This window comes from Cryptomeria japonica, chromosome 11 (assembly GCF_030272615.1).
Source record: "Cryptomeria japonica chromosome 11, Sugi_1.0, whole genome shotgun sequence".
Lineage (NCBI taxonomy): Eukaryota > Viridiplantae > Streptophyta > Pinopsida > Cupressales > Cupressaceae > Cryptomeria > Cryptomeria japonica.
Genome location: NC_081415.1, coordinates 562,732,891 through 562,756,054, shown reverse-complemented (window position 1 = coordinate 562,756,054; position 23,164 = coordinate 562,732,891). Strand labels below are relative to the sequence as shown.

The window sequence follows — 23,164 nt, the reverse complement described above, 5'->3', positions numbered from 1 at the left end:
ATTATAAACTAACCTTAAAATTTACTATAATTCTACAATTAATTTCTAATTACAACTTGAACCCTAAAATAACCACAATTGAATCCTATCCCTCAACTTAAACCCAACCCTAATTGAACTATAATCCTAATTAAACTCTAATTCTAAGCTATCCTAAACCCTAGTCTACTCTATACCTTGATCCTAATTTAACTCTGATCCTAACCCTAACTATAATTAAATTGTTACCATAATCAAATCCTAATCGTAATTGAACCCTAAATCTAATTAACTATAACCTTAACCCTTAACCCTAATCCGTCTAATTGAATGCCAACCATAACCTAACCATAAGCTTAACTCTAGCCATATAATTAAACCCTAATCCTAACAATAACCCTAATCATATGCCCTAACCCTAATAATAACCCTATTCATGATGTAAATCCTAACCATAACCCTAACACTAAGCCTAACCCTAACCATGGTGTAATCCCTAATATTAATACTAATAGTAACCATTAAAACATACCATAACCATGATATAAAAAATAACCCTAACTCTACCCCTAAATTAAATTATATCTCTAATTATAACACTAATCATAAATCCTAACCCTAACTCTAACCTTGAATCTATCTCCAAGATAAAACCTAACCCTAAAGTTAAGTCTAACCCTATCCATTAACCTAAACCTAACTATGATATAAACCTTAACCATAATCCTAAAGACTAATCCTAACTAGAACCCAAAATCTAACCCTAATCCTAACACTATACCCTAACCCTAACCATAACCCTACCCCTAACCCGAGCATTGTCCTTAACTATGATGCATCCCTGACAGTAACTATAATTGTAAGTATAACCCTAAACCTAAACATAATCCTAAGCCCTAACCTTAACTATAAAAGTAATCATAAACCTTTTCCCTAACCTTGAATCTATTTCTAAGCCAAAGCCTATTTGTAATCCAAACCCTAAACCTAAGGCTAACCCTATTCATTAACCTAAAATTAACTACGATGTAAACCCTAAACATAATCCTAAACCCTAACTTTAACTATAATCCTAAACCCTAACAATAATCCTTATCTTTAATAAAACATCACCCTAACAATAACCCTAAATCTAATATGAAACCTTAATCCTAACCCTAAACTTGACCATAATCCAATCACTAAATCTAACCCTAACCCTCATTGTTAACTTAACCTAACCATGATGTTAACCCTTACTATATTCTTAACCCTAAATTAACACTAACACTAATTATTAACTTGACCCTAACAATGATGTTAACATCAAACTAACAATATCCCTAGCTGTGCTAGAAACCCTAACCCTAACCATATTCCTGACCCTAACCATGAACTGTAACCCTAACCATATTCCTAACCCTAACCCTAAATCCATCCCTAAGATTATCCTTAACCCTAACCCTAAACCTATCCCAAAACCTATCCCTCATCCTAAGAGTAAATCCTATTCATAATCCTAATCCTAACCCATACCATAACCCTAACCCTATCCTTAATTGTAAACCCTAACCATAATACTTGAACCCTGACCCTAAACCTAAACCTAACTCTAACCATGGTGTTAATTATGACCCTAAATTGAATCATAACCCTAACCCTAGACATAATCCTATTAATAACCCTAACTCTAATCTTAACCACAATCCTAAATCTAACCTTAACGCCAATCATGATATAAACAATAAACTTAACCATAACCCTTATCATAATCCTAACCCTAACCCTAACCCTAACCTAACAATGATCCTAAACCCTAACCCAAACAATAATCCTTCCCTAAACATAACCCTAACCCAAATTGAACTTTGATCCTAATCTATTCCTAACCTTAATCTAGCCCAAACCCTGATCCTAATTGAACTTTAATATTAATTTAACCCTAACCTTAATGTAATTGAACCATGACCCTAATTCTAACCCTAACTTTAATGTAAACCCTAAACATAATTGTAACCCCAACACTAAACTCTAATCATAGACTTAACCTTAAAATAAAACCTTAACCCTAACCATAATCCTAACTATAACCATAAACCCAAACCCTAACCCTAATCCTAATCCTAAAACAAACCCTAACGTTGATGCTAACCCTAACTATGATATACGACCTACCCATTATCATAATCCTAAGCCTAAACCCTTACCCTAATCATCACTCTAAGCACGATTTAAACCTTAACCTTGATCACAATGTTAACCTTAACCATGATCCAAAACATAACCATAAACCAAATCCTAATCCTAACCATACCCCAAATTATAATTCTAACCCTAACTCTAACTGTAATTATGCTTACCCTAACCCTAAGTTTGATGTAAACCCTAAACATAATTGTAAACATAACCCTAATCCTTAACCCTAACCTTAGAACCATAATTCTAATTGTAATCCTAAACCCTAACGTTAACCATAATCCTAAACCAAAAGAAAACCCTAACGTTGATGCTAACCCTAACCATGATATAACCCCTAAACATTATGATAACCCTAACGGTAAAACCAAACCCTAATCATAAATCTAACCCAAACCATGATGTAAACTTTAACGCCGACCATAACACTAACCTTAACCCTAACATTGACCATAACCATAATACTTGTGATTAAATAAAGTTAAATAATATATCTCGGATTTTAGTATTTGCTTTGATATTGCAACACATATATGCTATAAAAAATAGTCTAAATAGAAATATAAAATTTCATATATCTCTACGTATTAATATAATAATATTATAATATAATTTATTTTAATAAAAAGATACTATATAATTATATATTGATTTATTTTATGTTTTCTATGTTGTGTCGCGCGGATGCCACTAGCATATACACCTTAAATTTTAATTTAATCTATATAAAATACGGCCAGAGATATCCTTCTCGAGGTGCCTATTTGACTTTAGGGTGTCAAATTGATTAAAAATAGGCGCCTCGAGAAGGATATCTCTCGGCGTATTTTATATAGATTAAATTAAAATTTAAGGTGTATATGCTAGTTAACATACAATGGAAGCTCATTAGAGAAATCAGTCATAATCTCATCACTCGCTCGACAAAATAAGAAAGCTCATTGATCAAATTTGCTAGAATTTCACGCTCATTAACTGTTTCTTGTTTACCACCCTACTATTCAAGTTGATCATACTCATCAATGTCTCACAATAAGTTTGAATTACTAGCAAAAGTGTCTTCATTTTCTACCTCAAAAACTTCTTTCTTTTGCTCATTAAAACATCTCTCATGGTAAACAATGGGTCCACCTGGATAAAGGTGAATAACAAGAGGACTAGAGGGTTGTTCTGGAAGGGAAACTTGGGAAATTTGAGGAGCTTCTTTAAGGAAAAAAAGCACTTGACAAGATTGTTCATGAAGAATACTAGGCCCAGTTTGTGCATGGACAAAATTTTGCAATGAACGAGACTCTTTAAAGCTGGGAACTTTGAATTTAGCACACTTATTTGAGAATTCAAAAGGTTTACTTGGCTTGAAGCTAGGAAAAGGAGCCTCGTCTTCAACAAAAAAAAAATAGATAAGGAAAGGAAACAATTGATTGTGTTTCAAGCTTTTGTACCTAAGCATGTAATTGCTTCATTTGTTCCTCCTTTTTAGCAATCTCTTTTGCAAGAGACTCCTCATGTTGCTCCCTCTACATCTCCAATTGTTGTTTGTCAAGGTGGGCCTCCTGCTGCAAGTCAATCTCTTGCTGCCTTTTGATATTATGTAGTTGTTCATTGAAGCCCAACAATGTCTTTTTATGGTCAATAAGGTCCATATTTTCCATTTTTTGAGGTTGACCAAGAAGATAACATTGTTGGTTTGACATAATAAGGGCTTCTTGAGGTTGATATTGTGCATGCATAGACTGCCAAGAGGTTTGAGAAGGGGTGAGTGGGTGGTAAGCATGTTGAACATGCTAGTTATTTGTGGTAGCAAAGGCATTTGGGTTAAAACCAGCTGTGTAGTTAGCTTGAAGTGGCTGATAAGGAGATGCATAGATAGCATTCTCATGGAATGGGGAGTGATAGACATATGTGTATGCAACATAGACATGTTGAAGCATTGATCTAAGATGGAAATGTAAGAGAAACTAAAGTGCTTGTAATAACCTTGTACATACCAGCACTTGTCTACTGAAACCTGTAGATGCTCTTCAAGAGTCACCAGGTTGGTGGTTGAAACACCTCAAAAGGTTGGAAGTACTGTTGCACACACCAAAACAACAATAGCTCGATGTCTAAACTAAACTAAGAATCAGTTCTTATTCCCATCGGGCATGCCAAAAACTGTTATTAACAAGGTTTACACCTTGACCAAGATATCAACTTAGCCACCTGTTGATACATGGGATGAGATCTGAAAATGTGGGCTTTGAAGGCTAGAGGTCAACCTCGAGATTGGGTTGGTTCCTTGGTTACAATCACCTATCACCAAAAACTACTTCCAGATTGGGAAAAGAAAAGAAATGCTTGAAAATGAAACCTACTCTACCAAGGTGATGCACCAAACTTAAAATTGGTGTTTTCCTCACACTGCATAATCAATGCACAAGCCAATGCTAGTTTGGTGTTTTCTTCACTCTGAATAATCAATGCACAAGCCCATCCTCACACAACTCGAGTTTTAACATATTCACACATCAGTACATAGGAAAGTTGAAGTTTATCGAGTCCTAAAAGGAAAAATTAGATTTCTCATAACTAGAAAGACTGTTCAAACCAATGACATAAGCTACAACCTGCATAAAATATGTTTATTTCAGGAAAAAATAGATTTCTCATAACTAGAAAGACTGTTCAAACCAATGACATAACCTACAACCTGCATAAAATATGTTTATTTCTGCATAAGGTGTTGAAAAATGAGATATTTTTAAAAGGATTTGAATGGAATCACATAAAATATATCAACCATTTATTGTTACACACAAAAGAACATTGAGAAGACAAAAATGCTTGTTTTATTCATCAGTGTGATTACAAAACAGCTGTACAAGTCTGAAAATGAGATACATTGCTATTCTTTTTGGAGAAGAATTCTAAGAGTTAAAAAAATAGCATAGAAAAGCAAGAACTATCTCCAAACTGAGTTCTAAATGAGCTTAAGTAGCCTAAGAAACATCTCCTAAAATTTTGCAGCATGTACAAAATGTCTGAAAAAGTCTTCAACCTTTTTTCAGTCGAATGAACCTGAAAATGGTCAATAAAGACCCCTAAAAATGCTCCAAAATGGTTGTTATATGAAGAAAAATCTTCGACATTGACCCCCCTAATGATGAGGTTCTTCAATCTGCTCCAATGCCTAGAAATGCCTTCGATTTGATCAAAAAGTCTCCTTTTGCTCAACTACTTGGAAAAGGTCCTCAAACTGCTCTTCTAAATCTACTCAACGAACTGGTCAAGTCATCAAACTGTCCTATATTCTCTCAGGTCACCAAACTGCTCTTTCATCCTCCAACTGTTTGGAGTTGGATGAAACTGATTTTGAGCAATAAAGAACCTCCCAACTACCCAAAACTATGCATTGATGGCTTGCTATTGATGTTTGAATGCATATATATCCAATAGGCAGCTTTTACACATGTCAAAACACTTGAGAGTCTTAAAACTGACCTTTTTTCTGCATTTTTTACTTCTGATTCTGTCACACTGTTATGCCTTTGAACCTCTATTCATGCTTGTCCTCAGGAAGTCACTTTATAGTATGCCATCCTCTTCATACTTCGGACTATTATTTCTGTCTATTGTAGCTCTTTTGGAACCTACATGCCATTATCAGTGATTCATTCTATTCACTGTCATGACAATCTTAAGCTGTCCTCTTATGACTAAGACTATCTTTACACTGAACTGATTTACCCTTCATTGGAAATTAGCAACAACAGTCTGATAAAAAAAAACCCTCAAGGCTTCTACCCATTGTGCTTACATTCAAGGTTAGGCACTTTCTTGGTATGAACTACCATCATGGCTCTCAAAACTATGTTTTCTTCTCTGCCCGCTATCATTATTACTGCACTTTTCTCCTCATCATACCACTGTTACAGCCCTTTGGTGATTGTCTTTGAGCTATGGCAATGTCTTCATCAATGAACACCTAGTTGCCAAGATTACACCTTCACAAAAAACTATCCTCTTGTCTTGACCTTTTAGTTCACTTTGTCTCTCTATCCATACTCAGCACGTTATAACTCAAAACTGTCTTTCACATGCAAATTCTTTATGATTGTATTGACAATCCTCTTGTTTGGTAACTTCATCTGCACTCCTGTTTGACTGCTTCTTCAAACCTTCTCGATTCTGTCATGTACCTGCAGCTACAGACCTCTTTCCTTGAAACCCTGTCACTAGATTTACTCACTACCTTCCTATCAAACTGTCTCCTTGTCACTTAATCTACTCACTACCTTCCTATCAAACTGTCTCCTTGTTCTTGAGCACTGTCATAAAGGTTTGTTGCCCTTTGTCACACTCGTATGCTACCTCAACATGCTCCTTATGATCTTCATTTCTTCATACTAATTTCTGGTTCACTAATTTGAACAGGATCTGTACCTCATATGTCTCTAGATCACTATACCTGCTCACGGATTCTATCACACCAGATCACCAAATCATGATATGAATACAATGCTGACCTTTACGGATTGTGCAAGATACGGCACACTATCATTACAACATCAAGAATGATGGACAGTTAACACACCATTCAAGGCTGGAGGCGACCCTGTGAACATGACACTATGATAACCACCCATGACAGAGCAAACAAAAGAGTTTTGTGCTATAACCCTTGATGGGAGAGACACCCACAACATATAACAATCATGCATTTTGACTAAATATGAAGGATAAGAACATACAAGTATATCAACAACCTTCCTTCTAGCAGACCTCTAGAACATAATCTTAGATTACCTTTTATCATCCATATTACCAATTTCCCATGAATGTCTACCACTGTAGAAGGTTATCATTCTGACATGACTGCAGTAACATTCTGAAATGACTGCTACTGCATTTGTTCTGTTGAAATTATAACAGTCCTCTTTTGATGCTTGTGACTGTCCCTCTGTTATGAAATCTGAGAACTCTTGTTACTCTCTATTGACTTGCCACTCTGTCTCTTGCTTTTAAAAGACCCTGTTTTTGCTATTTCTACCATTGGACTGTCTTCTCCAATGTCCTCTCTTACACTCAATGACTGTCACTATGGTTCCTCTCTTCATGATCCTTCCAATCATTGCCATAGCTGCTCATTTGCCTTAACCTCTGCTCTTATTCTTGAGAATTGTGTATTGTCTTCAACCCACTATCTTTGTCCATTGCTTTTGATACTCTTCTGCTTGATTTGGCACTAATCATTATTTATTTCTTCCTCTACTAGGACTCAGTATCATTATTTATTAAGACTATATCATTATTTATTTAGTAAGACTCAATATCCTTATCCCATGCTTCTTGTCCTCACACTTTTTGGTCTTGTCTCAAGGAGTTCTCGAATACCATCTGGCTTGAATGAAACCCTAAAAACCTTCCAATCTCAGAGCAATGTGCCATAAAGCTCTGATTCTCTGCAACGTGGTGATATCCAGCCTCTTTGAAAACTTTACAAAACCCTAGAAACTCTCATGAGATTTCGCTTGTCCACATTTGGCGCCTAGGACTTTATTTATTTGGACTTTATTTATTTATTTATTTTAAGTCTAAAACACTTATCATCCATCCATACGTTAGGAATTTATTTTTGGACCCCTACTGACATATATTTGAAAATTGAACCATTCTAAAAAAGTGTAAAAAGATATTCTGTGCTATTTGCTAAAATGGCCAAAATAAAGTTTACAATTACATCACAACAAAAACTACCAAATTTTGAGAAATTCAGAATAAATACTAATAAATTTTGTGATATTCAGCTTCATTTAGAGCTGAGCTCAAAATCAGGCTAACAACTTATACAGCTAAATAATCTAGCTCACCTCTAATTCATTTATTGCCCGATTTTTCTTTCTCGAGATTTCAATGCATCCATCTATCTATACAATATTTTTGTTAAGTTACCACGGAATGTTTTTCTTTCCAGATTTGAGAATTTCATCTACATCTTTGGCAAGTGAAATGATACAAACAGGAAAATACCTCTGCACGCATCATCCAAACCCTTCTGTAATTAATGATTGTACTTTCGGTAGGTGCCGATGCTTTTCCCTGTCAGTAAAGATCGAGCTTTTGAGAATTATTAAATATAATCAGCAATCAGCTTCACTTGTTAATCATTGCAAGAGTTGTAATAGTCCTCTTGACAGGTTTCCAGGTTACCTGCAATCCAAATAGCCAAATCAGAAGGACATTTAATCGATCAGCAGCATAGAAATATAATTTAACAATTGATTTGGGTGTGGGGTGCGCCAGGCTTCTGCTGTAGTGCAATACAGAGGCGACGCGCGAAGGCTCTGGCAGCAAGCTACCGTTTGAACCTTCCCCCTCAAGAAATTAATTTAATATCGTGTGGTTCATTGAACCACATATCAGATATTAAACTGATAAGAACAGATACTACACTTGATCTTAGCCAAAAGGCCGAGAAAGGTATGCTATGAACGGAGTCTTCCCCCTTAATTTATACCTACGTTTTCTTCTAATATCTTTCCCTGCTACATGTGGGATAAATTATCTCGACGGAGGACTGTTCAATCTTAGCCCATCGGAGGACTTTTCAGTTGGAGTCGATATTGTAGTGGCCCTTCGATTTAATCTATAAATTTGTAGATTAAATTAAAAAATTGTGTCGGTTGCCCACTATAAAATCCTTTTTGATAATTAATATAAAAGAAATTACTTTAAAAACATTTATTTAATTAAAGATTTTTTAAGTGCGATGTAAAATTTCATATCAAAGATATTTGGTAAAGGTTCTGGTTTGTATAATAAAATTGTAAAGATTAAAAAAGTTCTCTTAATCATAACTTTTAAATGCCATAATAATGAATTTAATTTTATATTAAATATATTTGGGAAAGGTTTTAATTTGTGTAATAAAAATTAAAAATAAAATAAGTTTTTTATTAAATTTAAGTCTTTTAAATGTGATAAATAATATAATCTAATTAATTTAACAATAAAATATGAATTAAGTAATATTCATAATTTGTTAAGGGTTGAAAATTAAACGTCTCCATATATATCGACCCAATTTATATAGATTAAATTTTAAGAATATATATTAGTAGCAATGGGAATTGCAATATGAAGGAGAATGGTATAGTAGTATTATTAATTAGACTATTTTATTGTTAAGAATAGTATAGCATTACTATAGTTTTGTAGAATTAACTTATTAATATAAACATGTTAATTAGGGTATTCTATTATTATTAGTATTAATATTATTAGCATTACTATGGTATCATATGATTAAATTATCATTATAGTATTATATAAAAATTATCATTAGTATCATTATCATTATTATTAAGTTATCATATGATTAAGCTTGCAAAAATGTCTCTAAAATGGATGGTGGCTTATGTTTAAATGTTTCTATATAGAAATCGAACCACTGAGCTTTAAAGCTACAATGTGAAGACCTATCCCACTTTCATATTTCTTCCACTCGAGGAGGCACTCATGCCCTCGATAGAACAAAAAATGACGGTTTTATGTTTTTTTGCCTTTAAATCGTAGTATGTTATCAAAGTCAAAACTTTTTTAATTTTTTTAATGGATTTTCTTGATTTATGCCTCGCTAAGTAGTTGATTTTTTGGATTTTTGTTTTTCTTACATTTTTTGGTGGGGGCAACATTGTAGTGTTATGCCTCTTGACATAATAAGATTAAATACAAAATTTGTAGATTTGAACTCTACAAATAAATTTGAATTATGTAAATTGAAATGATCTAAGCATAACTTATAGTCAAGAATCTATTCACCTTAATGTTTGCTAATTTAATGGTTTGATTAGAAGGATCGAAAATAATGAGCAAATGTAGTGAATGACTATAGTATTGAAGCTTTATTATTCTCTTTGATTGACTATAGGAATCAAAATGAAAACTTGTATAGTTTGAAATTATTAAGATTGTGTCATTAAATACAACACCTTAGCACACAAATTGACATATTTCCTACTTAAATTGACACATAATAATTAGTTAGAGAAAGTCAACAAGAACCCAAATTAAATTTAAATTATAGAAGTGTAGAAGTCATTAAACTAACATGAATCAATAATGCATACCATATATTTGACCCCATAAAGAAATGGATGAAATAAAAACTAAGACACATCCCTAAGAACATATGCAAATGAAATCAAAGAGGGCTTTAATTATTTTCTCCTTTTTTGAGCTAGAATTTAGGTCACTTGTGCCTAATCATTGAACTATGGATAACCCTATCAAAATGTGCCTCGAACAATGTGGAAAAGTGCAAGGGATTTTTTTTTAACAATTACATTTTTATCTCACTTTGAATTGCATATGAATTGTTGTGAAGGTTCATGTCAAAGTAAAATAAGTAGTCAACATGAAAGTTATACATAAACCTAAATAAAAAAATAGCATAGATATATAGATGTCATTTTGGTATATTCTTAAACCTTTAATGAGTGAGTGATCTTGAAAATTGTAAAATGATAATACTTATCAAGCATATAAAATAGAAAGAAACTACATATTTATATTGTTAGCAATCAAATAAAAATTAAAAAACATTGAACCGTGTAAATGTTATCTTTGATATATGCAATAATATGCATCATAAAAAACAAACCCTAATATTGATTATTATACACTATTAATTCATAGATTAATTGAAAAGTTTGAATAGAGAGGAAAATATTTGTATTATGTACAAATGGTTGAAAAGAGATTCCTAACCAAGACTATCACTATTGAAATAGTATAAGAGAGATACAATTGGATTAGTTGTGTTCATGGAGAAGGTATTAGTGTATCAATATAAAGAAAGGGTGCCTTATGTTGGTAGTTTAAAGAGTTGTTCTAGTTATGGGATGTTGTGATTGGAAGTTTATATACAAAATGATGAGGTTGATGAAGTTGTGAATCACATTCAGGAAATGCTTGAATGAAATATGATTTTATGGAATCAACAAATGAAGAGGTTTTGGGAACCTTACCAATCACTAAAAGTATTCTAAGCATAAGTTATGGTCAAGAATGCTACGACCCAAATTTAGATTAATAATTTCTACCTTAAATTAGACATTTATGCATGATAACATCCTTATATTTTGATGATATTAGAAGTGTTGACGACATTATGCTATTAATGATATTTTAAAATGATGATGATTGGCATTTTAATATAATTCTAATTTAAAGGTGACGATGTTCATTTAATGATTTTTATGATGCTATTTAATAATGTTAATGACATTTTTTTTTTATTCTGATGGCATTGGAGACGCTACATCCGGAGACAAAGATTCATGTATATCATTATAAAATCTTATGTATTAAAAGTATGTTGTATCATTTAATCGTTGTAATAAGACCAAAAGGGGTCTCATGATATTAGCTATGTAAGCTATGTAGAGGACCAATGAGGTCTACTGTCTAAATTGCAATAGGAGGTCGCCATGTAATATGTAACTAACAAGAGAAGCTAGTAAACTACTAATGACTAACCTACTAATATGTGTTCATATGTGCACAATTCTTCTTTCATGTGTTTTTCTTGCTTAGTTGTTGGTTACCATTCATGAATGCATGATTGAATGATATTATTATAAGTTATCTTTCCCCTAGTTGTATCAATCATAAAAATTTGAAGTTCTTCATTTTTATCTTACCTTAATTATGCTAAGTTTTTGAGTAAGTAAAAACAGGTTTTGAAGGGACCCAAAACCCTGTACAAAATAGGTTTTAAAAGGTGCTCCTGCAACCCACAACATGCGATATTCAATCAAGTTCACAAAACGGAACAAAACCAAGACAAAACGAAACAAAACAAAGAAAGGGTAGAGACCCCAAAAAGAAAAGTTGCCTGAAAAGTAAAACCAAACCATGAACCAACTGCAGGCAGACCATAACAAACAAAAAGTAGCAAAAAGAAAAAGGCAAAGAAAGTTCCCGCTGCCCACAGGGGGAAAGACGAACCTCCCTAACTTAGGATTTCCCTTTAGAACTCTTCTTGTGGGAACGAAGGGTCATGTCAAAAGAAGGCGAGGACTGCTTAGAATGTTTGTCGTTAACCTTAATCCAATCGTCTTCAACTTTAGTAGCCTCATCTTGCCACTCCAACGAATATAATGTTGGAAACCCAGCAACCATGGAGTGACCAGCATAAGACGTAGCTCTAACAGGACCAACTAGGCAAGGGCCATAATTAGCCCCGGTAAAAGACCCAAGAAAAGGGACCACTCCAGCAACCTCCCCAGAGACAGGAATAGCCCCAACAGACCTGTCAAATCCAACAATCGGGGCAAATCCAGCGACCAAAGATCTCGCAACATCACCTTCCTAACAGCAATGGGAGGAACAACCTCAACAAAAGAAACACCAGCCTGCAACCCATGACCCCCAACAACCACCTCAGGCTGCAAAGAAACAGTGCCACCCACCATGGGGGAAGCCACCCCATCCGTCAACGGGACCGTTGAGGCAATCGTGCTAAGTTGCAATAATGTTTTGACATTATATTTCTCTTATTAACCTATAGTCCTACTTTACTCAACTATATTCCTCATTATGAAAATTAGTACATAAGTTTGTTAAGAAATTGTTAAGAATATTAACTTCAATTCATCATAGTAGTAAATCGTGGTTCATGATTGTTCATTTTTAGTTGCCATTAGCTTGCAAAAATTACCTCAATACTTGCACTTATGTTATTGTAATTAAAGTATGAAGACTTTCATAGGTGTCTAATAATGCTTGTTAGATTTAATTAGGAATAAATTATGTTAGTTTTTCTAAGGTTAGGACTAGCGGGTCCTTACATTTCGGTATCAGAGCTCTAGGTTCCGCACTAGGACCTCAAGTTCACCACTTTAGATTGTGATGCTTGATCACTTGAACTACCAACTAGATAGTGTATGAGTGCGTAAATACATAGAAATAGTTTATTTCTAGTTGATACTTTATGTGTAGGTGTAATATGTGATTGTTGATCGCCCTTGTTTGAATGTTCGAATTGTTTTTGTGATTGTGTAACACTTTCTTACATAGCCCATCCATAGATGATGTTTGTGTTGAGTAATGCATTTATTTGCATGATACATGAAATGAGATTTTGATTTATACTGATGTGAATGCATTCTACATGTGTGATGCAAGGGAGAGTATGACCCCTCTGGTGATGCATCATCTTAGAAAAGCCTTAAATTTTATCCACATTAGTGCTTTGGAAACAACTTAGCATATCATAGATAGGAAATGAAAACACATTGATAAATAGTAACTAGTTGCATGTTTTGTTTTGCACAATGCTTGAAATTGTAAAGGTCTATAAGGATATTGATAGGCACAATCAATGATGGTTGCTTCTTACACATTATTATGCACTAGAGAGTCAATGAATTGAGCTCTAAGTTTAATACTAGGACAAGTTGTGGTCTACCTCGCTAAAAGATGTGAATTTTGGCACAGGGCAACCTTAATGAACCGAAACGGTCACTAAAAATGCTAATTGCAGTGGGAACATGGATGGCATGTAACATACTCTAGATGAGAGGTTGGACAAAACTATTAACGCCCTGAATCAACTAGAGGAAAGGGTACACCTCCTAGAACAAGAGATCGAGAGAGTGAAAGACTAGAATAGGAACCAAAACCAAGAGGGCAGTATGATCTATGACCCAATGGCTATATTTTTTGCTATGGGAGGAGCTTTCGAAAGGATGATTCAACAACAAGAAAGTAATAATCAACAGACTGAAAAACTAAATAGAGACAACCATATTGGAGATAGAGTCGGAAGGTGTTAGGGTTTCAAGCAGATCCGAAGCAAATATGAACTAACAATTATATGCAGATTTAAATACAAAAGATAAAGAAATAAAACAGGACACAGATAACATGGAGATTTAACGTGGTTCACCCAGAATGGATTACGTCCACCATACACAGTCGTCCAATCTTTCTTATTATCCAGCAAAAACAGTACATCAACCTTACAATGCCTTAAGCATCCCAGCCGCTTATTACATGCATTTTTAGGGCAAAAACAAAGTTGGCCTTTTTAGGGTTTTATTACAATGTCGGTTTTCATCAACAACAAAACGGCAAAAAAAAAATTCTCGGGGGCTACTGCCCCCAAACCTCGGCCCGGCCCCGGACCCCGGCGAGGATACATGCTAAGTGTACAGTACTTTGCTGATCAGTTGCCACATTTCAACAGAAGGAAGCAATAAGAAGACTCGTTATGATAATAATTACAAACCAAAGGGGACTAGAGATGGGTGTTATATCTTTGGAGGGGACCACTATGCTAAAGCTTGTCCCCATCCAACATCTAGAAGAAACAAGAAGGACTCTTCATTTATGTAAAGCAAGGTGTGCCATTATTCGAATAAAAGTGTAATGTGTGACAAGATAGGTCACACAAATAAGATAGAATGTGTCATGTCTTGTGGGCCTAACTAGTAATGTTTGACAGATTATGTAAAGGTTTTTTTAAAATTATTGTGTGTTGGGGAGTGCCTTTGGGAAGAAGCTCTCCTCGATGTTTGAACCTTGGTTAGTATATATAATAATAAACTTGAGTGGACTTGTGTGCCCTCATAGGCTTCATGCATGGATTATTGTTTTGTTTATAAATATCTTAGATGGAGTATTATAAACTGTAAATCATGAGGGTTGGACTAAAGTTAGAAATAAATCTTGTGCATTAGAGGTTGGAATAATAAATGTTGCTCTATTTGCTAGGTATGTGAGGTACATCATTTTTATGAGAATGAAATATTGCAATAATGAAAGTAGTAATATGCAAAGGATACATAAGGTTGACAACTTATATCACTAAATTGTTTTGATTCTTGTGATATTTATTACCTTATGACATTATGGGAAGTATATTCTTCATATTTGGGAATTGTGGTTGTGATGTTCCTACCTTACATAATAATAAAGTTCATATTATAAACCCTTTATCATAGGGTATTATGCAATGTGGCCTAGTGCATTCGTTATGTTACACTCGTAAGAATGTGAATGTCATAGCTTCTCATTTATGATATATTGATCGTGAGTGTTGAAACCTTAGCTAAAGGTAATCATTCCCTTTAAGTCAACGTATTTAAGGCCCTTGCATCATGGCCTACTTGCTCGAACTTGTTATGTGAAGCATTAGAGCTAATCATGTGTATCATGCCTTGTGACTAAAATAGTCTTTATGCATTTAAGAGGGGTCTAATCAATGCAAAAATCACATGTCATGTAGATGTGGTAGAATTTTCCCTCATATGTATCTTCTTGTGTAATGAATTGAGAAGACATTTTCAAGATGAGTGAGTGCATAGTTGCACGTAATAATAATTAATCATAGCCTTAGGCTATCATTTAGTGATTACTATGTGAAAAGTTCATAAATACCTTCTAGCCTACAAGTTATCATTGACCTTTTCATCTAGCTTGTGCATATCCTTCTATAGTTGGCAATTGAGAATACACTAAATTGTAAATAAGGATAGCCTCTTAAGACATGTGTCTAACATTATTTTTACGAAATACTTGGATTGATAAAGGGAATCTAATTAGATGTAGGAATGTTGAGGGTATGTGGTTAGAAGTATTACATGACACTGATTCTCTGTTGATATGATTCATTTTATGTCTACCCGACTCAAAATACTAGAGCATAGATGACTGTTGGTTGCACATTGATGAGATTTATATCATTGAGTTAGAGAAATGCATAATGTTTAGCATGCGTACTAAGATATCGAGACGATGTCTCTTCCTATTGGGGAAGGATGTCATGACCCAAATTTAGATTAATAATTTCTACCTTAAATTAGACATTTATGCACGATAACATCCTTATATTTTGATGATATTAGAAGTGTTGAAGACATTATGCTATTAATGACATTTTAAAATGATGATGATTGACATTTTAATATAATGCTAATTAGGTGACGATGTTCATTTAATGATTTTTATGATGCTTTTTAATAATGTTAATGACATTTTTTTTAATATGATGTTAATTATGTGATGATGATCATGATGATCTGACAACATTGTTGAGTGCGAGGTGGATGTAGGGTCTACCGTCGAAGGCGGACATATGGTCGAGGAGGGGTCTCCTAGCTCGTCGACAATGACTCACTGAATGGAACCTATGCATACACACACACAAGTAATAATAATTAAAAAAAATTATAAATTTGAATTTTAGGATTTTTGAAAAATTTAAAATTAAGCATGTTTAAAAATTGACTCTTGAGTTACAAATTCTCATGGAGAGTTAAAATCCAGTTTCAACTCTTGATTTCATAACTTTAGGGTAAACCACACTTTCTCCCTCTCATCACCACGTCCCCTTTTTCCTTCTCCCCACAAATTGACTGGGTAAGTTGTTTTATTTCAAATTCTTAGTTTCTTGCATATTTATGGCATATGTTAATATTGATTTCCTCTTATTTGTTGAATTTCTAGTATCAACTAAGAAACTTTCTCTTCCTTTTGGTCTTGACTCCCTACCATGTCAATCTAATGGTTTTATCTGCAGACTTAGTCAATTGATGGGGCTAGAAATGGGTTGCATTTGATATACTGTGTGCAGATATACCCAAGTTGATAGGATAGGAAGTGATTTTGTTTGCATTAGGAAGCCCCCAAAATCGATATAGCTTGGATTTGAATTAATTTGCAGAATTAACAACTTTATTCTTGAATGAGTGAATCAAGCCATACACTTAGTTTGCCACAGTAAATTTAGATATTAATTATGCTTATGCCTTCTAATTTAGATATTAAACTATATTCGATTGATGATATAGTTTTTCCGATTTTATTTGTTTGAGGTTGTTAAGAGAATAAGACAGAAACACAAAAGTGTTTTGTGTTACAAGTTTTCACGCATCTTGTTATTGCACATATTGGAAAGAGAATAGACATTGCAAATCATGATAAAACACCATTACATTATCCAATAGCATCAAACAATATACTAAAATCGGACTTGTATTACAAATCTCAGACCTAAATAGTCACTAAACTCGAATAGAAAGCTTAGAAATAGGTCAGCACTATACTAGACGCCAGAATGGGTCAAGGGCAATTCTTGGGTTAGTATATTCAAACCTTCCAACTCAATCAAGTATATCGCCCCCACCCCCACCTTAATCTCTTAATCTGCAATTCATCCTATGTCGATTTACTTGTTGAATACATTGTTGGCTTGGTCGATAGAAAAGGGTAAATTTCTTTTCTTTTCTTTTTTAAAGAAATTCTGGTTGAAGCTAACATGGATTCTAGTTGTGCAAGTGTGGGGCGATCTGCAGTATATATTCTACAATCTAAATTGTTTGTTAATCATCCCTCTTCAATCTCTTCTTTCTTTTTACATAGTATTGAATCAATTTTGTTTTGATTCCAGATTAATTGAAAGATCTCTCTAAAATTTTCTTGAGATCTCTACATTTATATCATTGGGTTTAGTTTTTTAGCTAGAGGATTCTTCCTAAATTGGTCAATTGTAGATTTGTTCCAAATTGTTAAGGTGATTTCCCCCTCCCAATGAAAGTTGAGGTTTGATTTGCTTTGGGGATCATAATTGGTTCAATTTTTGTTACTAAAACACACATATATGTTCATAGGAGGTGATTTTTGCATTGATTAGACCCTCTTAAATGCATAAAGACTATTGTGATCACAAGGTATGATACACATGATTAGCTCTAATGCTTCACATAACAAGTTCAAGCAAGTAGGCCATGATGCGAGGGCCTTAAATACGTTGACTTAAAGAGAATGATTACCTTTAGCTAAGGTTTCAACACTCATGACCAATATATCATAAATGACAAGCTATATACTAACCCAAGAATTGTCCTTGACCCATTTCCAGCGTCTAGTATGGTGCTGACCTATTTCTAAGCTTTCTATTCGAGTTTAGTGACTATTCAGGTCTGAGATTTGTAATACAAGTTTGATTTTAGTATATAGTTTGATGCTATTGGATAATGTAATGGTGCTTTATCATGATTTGATACAAACCAATGTCTATTCTCTTTCCAATATATGCAATAATAAGATGGATGAAACCTTGTAACACAAAACACTTTTGTATTTCTATCTTATTCTCTTAACAACCTCAAACAAATAAAATTGAAAAAACTATATCATAAATCGAATATAATGTCCCATGCAGTTTTGAAGAGAAATGTTGTGATAGAAATTAACAGGCAGAGGCATAATTAATATCTAAATTTAATGTGGCATACTAAGTGTATGGCTTGATTCACTAATTCAAGAATAAAGTTGTTAATTCTCCAAATTAATTCAATTCCAAGCTATATCGATTTTGGGGGCTTCCTAATGCAAACAAAATCACTTCCTATCCTATCGACTTGGGTATATATGCACACAGTAAGTCAAATGCAACCCATTTCCAACCTCATCAATCGACTAAGTACGCAAATGAAATCGTTAGATTGACATGGTAGGGAGTCAAGACCAAAAGGAAGAGAAAGTTTTTGAGTTGATACTAGAAATTCAACAAATAAGAGGAAATCGATATTAACATACGCCATAAATTTGGAAGAAACTAAGAATTTGAAATAAAACAACAACTTACCCAGTTGATTTGTGGGGAAGAGGAAAAAGGGGACATGGTGATGAGAGGGAGAAGGTGTGGTTTACCTCGCAAACCACCAACCTCCAAGTAGCCTTCCAACTAATCAATGCCCAGTCAACAACCTACAAAATCATGGGTATTGGGAGGAGGAGAATGGTGGCTTTGAAAGGGTGCGATGTGTTCCAATAAGCATCGACTTCGCCTTCTAAGATTTCATTGCCACCCTCTGCAAAAACAATCGATTTTCCCCCCCTTTTCTCTGTGTATCAAATGATTTCTCAACTAGTTAAAAACTTGCACGGGTTGAGCAGTTCGATCCACAAAGTGTGGATCTGATTGATGAGAACAAGAGTGATTCGAAAGTTAGGAGTGAAGAGAACTGATTTGATTTGCTAGTTAACAGGCAAAAGTTATGAAATCAAGAGTTCAAACTGGAGTTTATGGCAGTTTAACTCTCCATTAGAATTTGTAACTCAAGAATAAAATTTTTAACATGCTTAATTTTAAATTTTTCGAAAATCCTAAAATTCAAATTTATAATTTGTTTAATTATTATTATCTGTGTGTGTATGCACAGGTTCCATTCAGCGAGTCGTTGCCGAGGAGCTAGGAGACCCCTCCTCGTCCATATGTTTGCCTTCGACGGTTGACCCTGCATCCACCTCGCACTCAATAACGTTGTCAAATCATCATGATCATCATCACATAATTAACATCATATTAAAAAAAAAATGTCATTAACATTATTAAATAGCATCATAAAAATCATTAAATAAACATCAAATTGTATTGTCCATAAATTTTTGCTATTAAAGTAATGTTATACAATTAAATGTGATTAAAAAATTCTCCTTAGTACTTGCATGGTAATGGAATGTTATTTGCTTGCATTGTAATGTTACAATACACATAGGGTTTAGGGGCAATGTTTGCAAATTTAGACACTTCTCACCTTTAAACATCAAGATCACTCTTAGTTCTATGGTACATCACACCTTAATCGTAGAATGTATAGGTCAAGCTACCTAAATTTTGAAACGCCATCCCATATAGATAATAGAAATCTAATTGGATTCTATGTATATATGTGTGTCAAATCGTGTATATATATGTGTCAAATCCTATATAATGGCTAGTTGTAATAAATTGTATACTTGTATTTGTGGTTGGAAGTCAAGTTGTCATCAATGGTACACAATACACACACACACACAATGGTATACTTGTATTTGTGGTTGGAAGTCAAGTTATCATCAATGGTACATAGTATATACACACACACAACAGTAAGATAATAATCTTTATAGACAATGAAATTATGATATGGAAATCACTACAAACATTTCATTTTCATCAATTTACAAGCCACATTATAAGAGTACATATTGTATAACTAGAGAGGATAATGCTAAAAACTATTGGTAAAAAGCCCCAAATTGCTACTAGGAAAGCCCCCAAACCCCTCTATGATCTCAAGGGTTTGTGCTAGTGCAAAGTCTTAAGAAAAATCACTCTTCAAAGAGCCAAAATTGATCCAAGCATCTACATCGGTCCCCCCTTTCTATCATTGTCCCTCTTGCACATATTAAACTTTTGATTTTATCTCTTGGAGTTCAAAATATTGGAGTGGGACAACATTTTTTGGGTAGGTGCATAATTGTTTGTAGTTGGTATAGGTGCAATTGTTATTGAACAATGATTAGCGTCCCCCTTCAAGTTTTGCAACATGGACTAACCACCTCTCATGGATCTATTAACTTTGGCATTTATAATAAAAATTAATTGGTCAACCTTTTGGTTTAACAAGCATGAGCAAACAAATGGTATTAAAGCCAAAAGTGTCAAGTTTGAATCTTCTCGGGTGATGTTAAGGTGGGAATTGTTGAATAGTGATCAACAACCCCCTTATGAGTTCGCAACATGGACTAACCACCTCTCGTGGATCCATTAACTCTGGCGTTGTAAGGTCCTATACCCAATTTCAACTCATAAATCAAGTAATCAATTCAACAATATCATTCATAAAATAAATAATATCAAGTGCAACATTATATGAGCAATATCTTAGTACATGATACATCATCACATGACATAATATACATACATGAATCATAAGTACATGTAGTCCATCACCTATATATATATATATATATATATATATATAGTACAATGTTGGAGACTTCAACAATCCAATCCAGTAGTCTTTTGAATCAAAGACGAAAACATTGTCAAGGTTCTTTTTGCACCCAACCAGGATGCTTATGCTTCCCTGGAGAGTTCTTCTTGACATGAAGAACCATCAACCCTACACGAGATACTTCGCAAAAAGGAATCTAAGAGTAGGAGGGAATCTGGTGTGTGCTTGGTATATCTACATGCATAATCCTATCATATGAGAACATGCTATGATCCATACCAAGATACGACAATGAGCAATATATAAATCAATCAATCTATTTCAATGGTCTAATGTACTTGAGATTATTTATTTTATGGATGATATTATTGAATCAATTACTTGATAATTTATGAGTTGAAATTGGGTACAGGACCTTACATTTAGTATCAGGTCTCTAGGTTTTGTACTAGGGCCTTGGATTCACTATGTTGAGTTGTGATGGATGAATGTAGAACCCTTTCGTTAAATAGTACTTGGTGCATGTAAATGTAAGTACATATTCATTGAGCTAGAAGTTGAAATAGTATGGATCAACTTGGGTAGTGAGGGAGATAGCCTCCTACATGTATATATACCTATCAGGGAAAGATTGATGCCCTTATCTGACTTATTTGACTTGAGTTTCTTTTGATTACTCCTAAGTGAGAATTGTATATTGTATTGCATGGGTGTTGCATTTATGTGTAAGATGACTGAAATAATTATATTGTTGTAAATGCTTGATGTACATTGTACTTGGTTTTCATAAGAATGCATTATCGCTTGTGTGAGATGAAAGAATGAATTGTCATAATAGATTGTTGGGTCACTGACTTATTTTTCCAAGTTGCATTTTTCATTGTATTCTTGTGGAAACATGTGTGGCTATTACCTTGTAGTCTTTTTCTGAGGAAGTTTATGTTGGTAAACTTATCTAGTATCCCTTTTATAGCCAAAGTTTGGCGTTGACTCTATTTTGCCTAATATACAAATAGAATGTTAAAGAGAGACTTGCATCATGGTATTGTGATTGATATGGTCTAGTGTGTATGTTGTTATGTTTTTATAAGAATATGGATATCATTGTATATAGCTTGTGATAGTGAATTGTGTATTTCATAGTTTGTGATAGTGATTCGTGAATGGGGGAAGTACTTGCATAATTGAATGTTTGGTCATCCCCTATATAAATGCATAAGTACTTTTGCATTGGAACCACAACGTATCTAGTTGGCCTTATTGTAAATATGTAGTAGAAGAGACTTCATGTAACACATCTTTTGTAGTTTTAACCCCCCCTTCATGCGGAGTTGTAAGTGAGTCTAACCCTTCATGCATTAAATTGTAAGTGTCTACAAGATGAGTGAATGCATTGTTTCATGTATTGGTATTTGAATTGTTGCATAATACCAAAGTCATAGAAGACTCATTTATGTGGAGTGTTGGTATGTTCTCTCACACATCCAAGATGTTGTGTTCTCAGGTTTCGTGTAGTGATTGCTCCCTGGCTGATGTTAGTCACTCTATTATGTGAAAATTCTTCTTGTTTGATAATTTTTTTCTTTTATGAAAATGTTCTGTGTTGTAAGGACTAGAGGCGTATTTTTTAACTTTTTCATGCTTGGTCTAGTCACCAAATTCTCATATCTATTAATTTTGTGACCCCTGCCGCACTTGGTTTATTGTTGAAATCACATGCATTTTATGACAGTGTTGGAATTGATGATTTCACCACTTAGTTTTTTCTTTTAAATCTCGTGGTGGCTATTCCAAATGATTGACATCACTGGTCCTATGTAGTGTCTAGTATTGTTCAAGGGAGTAGATCATTGCAGGAAAAGTACCAATCCTATATTTGGATGAATGTATGCTTAAGTTATGCCTTAAACTCTTATGAAACATTTGATATGGATTATCATGCATGTTGTTGTGAATGTTGATGTTGTGATATACATTGAATAGTGTAGACACCCAAAATTGTCCACTCTAATTAAATAAATATTTTATTTATTTAATTATCTAAGCTTAATTCTTCTATTAATTAAATAAATCTTTATTTATTTAATTAATTCATTTATCCTCTTCTAGCCTTATTTCTCATTTAAATAAATACATTTATTTATTTAAATTATCCTTTTCCTAAATTAAATAAATATCTTATTTATTTAATTATCCTACTTCTTCTATTAATTAAATAAATCTTTATTTATTTAATT

The 23,164-nt window shown here is 33.7% G+C and overlaps 1 long non-coding RNA gene and 1 other non-coding gene across 2 annotated transcripts; both read right to left on the bottom strand.

The window, feature by feature from the left end:
- Positions 1-4,959: 4,959 nt before the first annotated feature.
- Positions 4,960-8,709, bottom strand: LOC131080105 (uncharacterized). Its single transcript, XR_009114133.2, has 2 exons — positions 8,651-8,709; positions 4,960-8,343 (listed from the first exon to the last, which is right to left on the bottom strand). It is a non-coding gene; the product is annotated as an uncharacterized LOC131080105 (long non-coding RNA).
- Positions 8,423-8,617, bottom strand: LOC131026674 (U2 spliceosomal RNA). The gene has a single exon (XR_009102371.1). It is a non-coding gene; the product is annotated as a U2 spliceosomal RNA (small nuclear RNA).
- Positions 8,710-23,164: the final 14,455 nt, after the last annotated feature.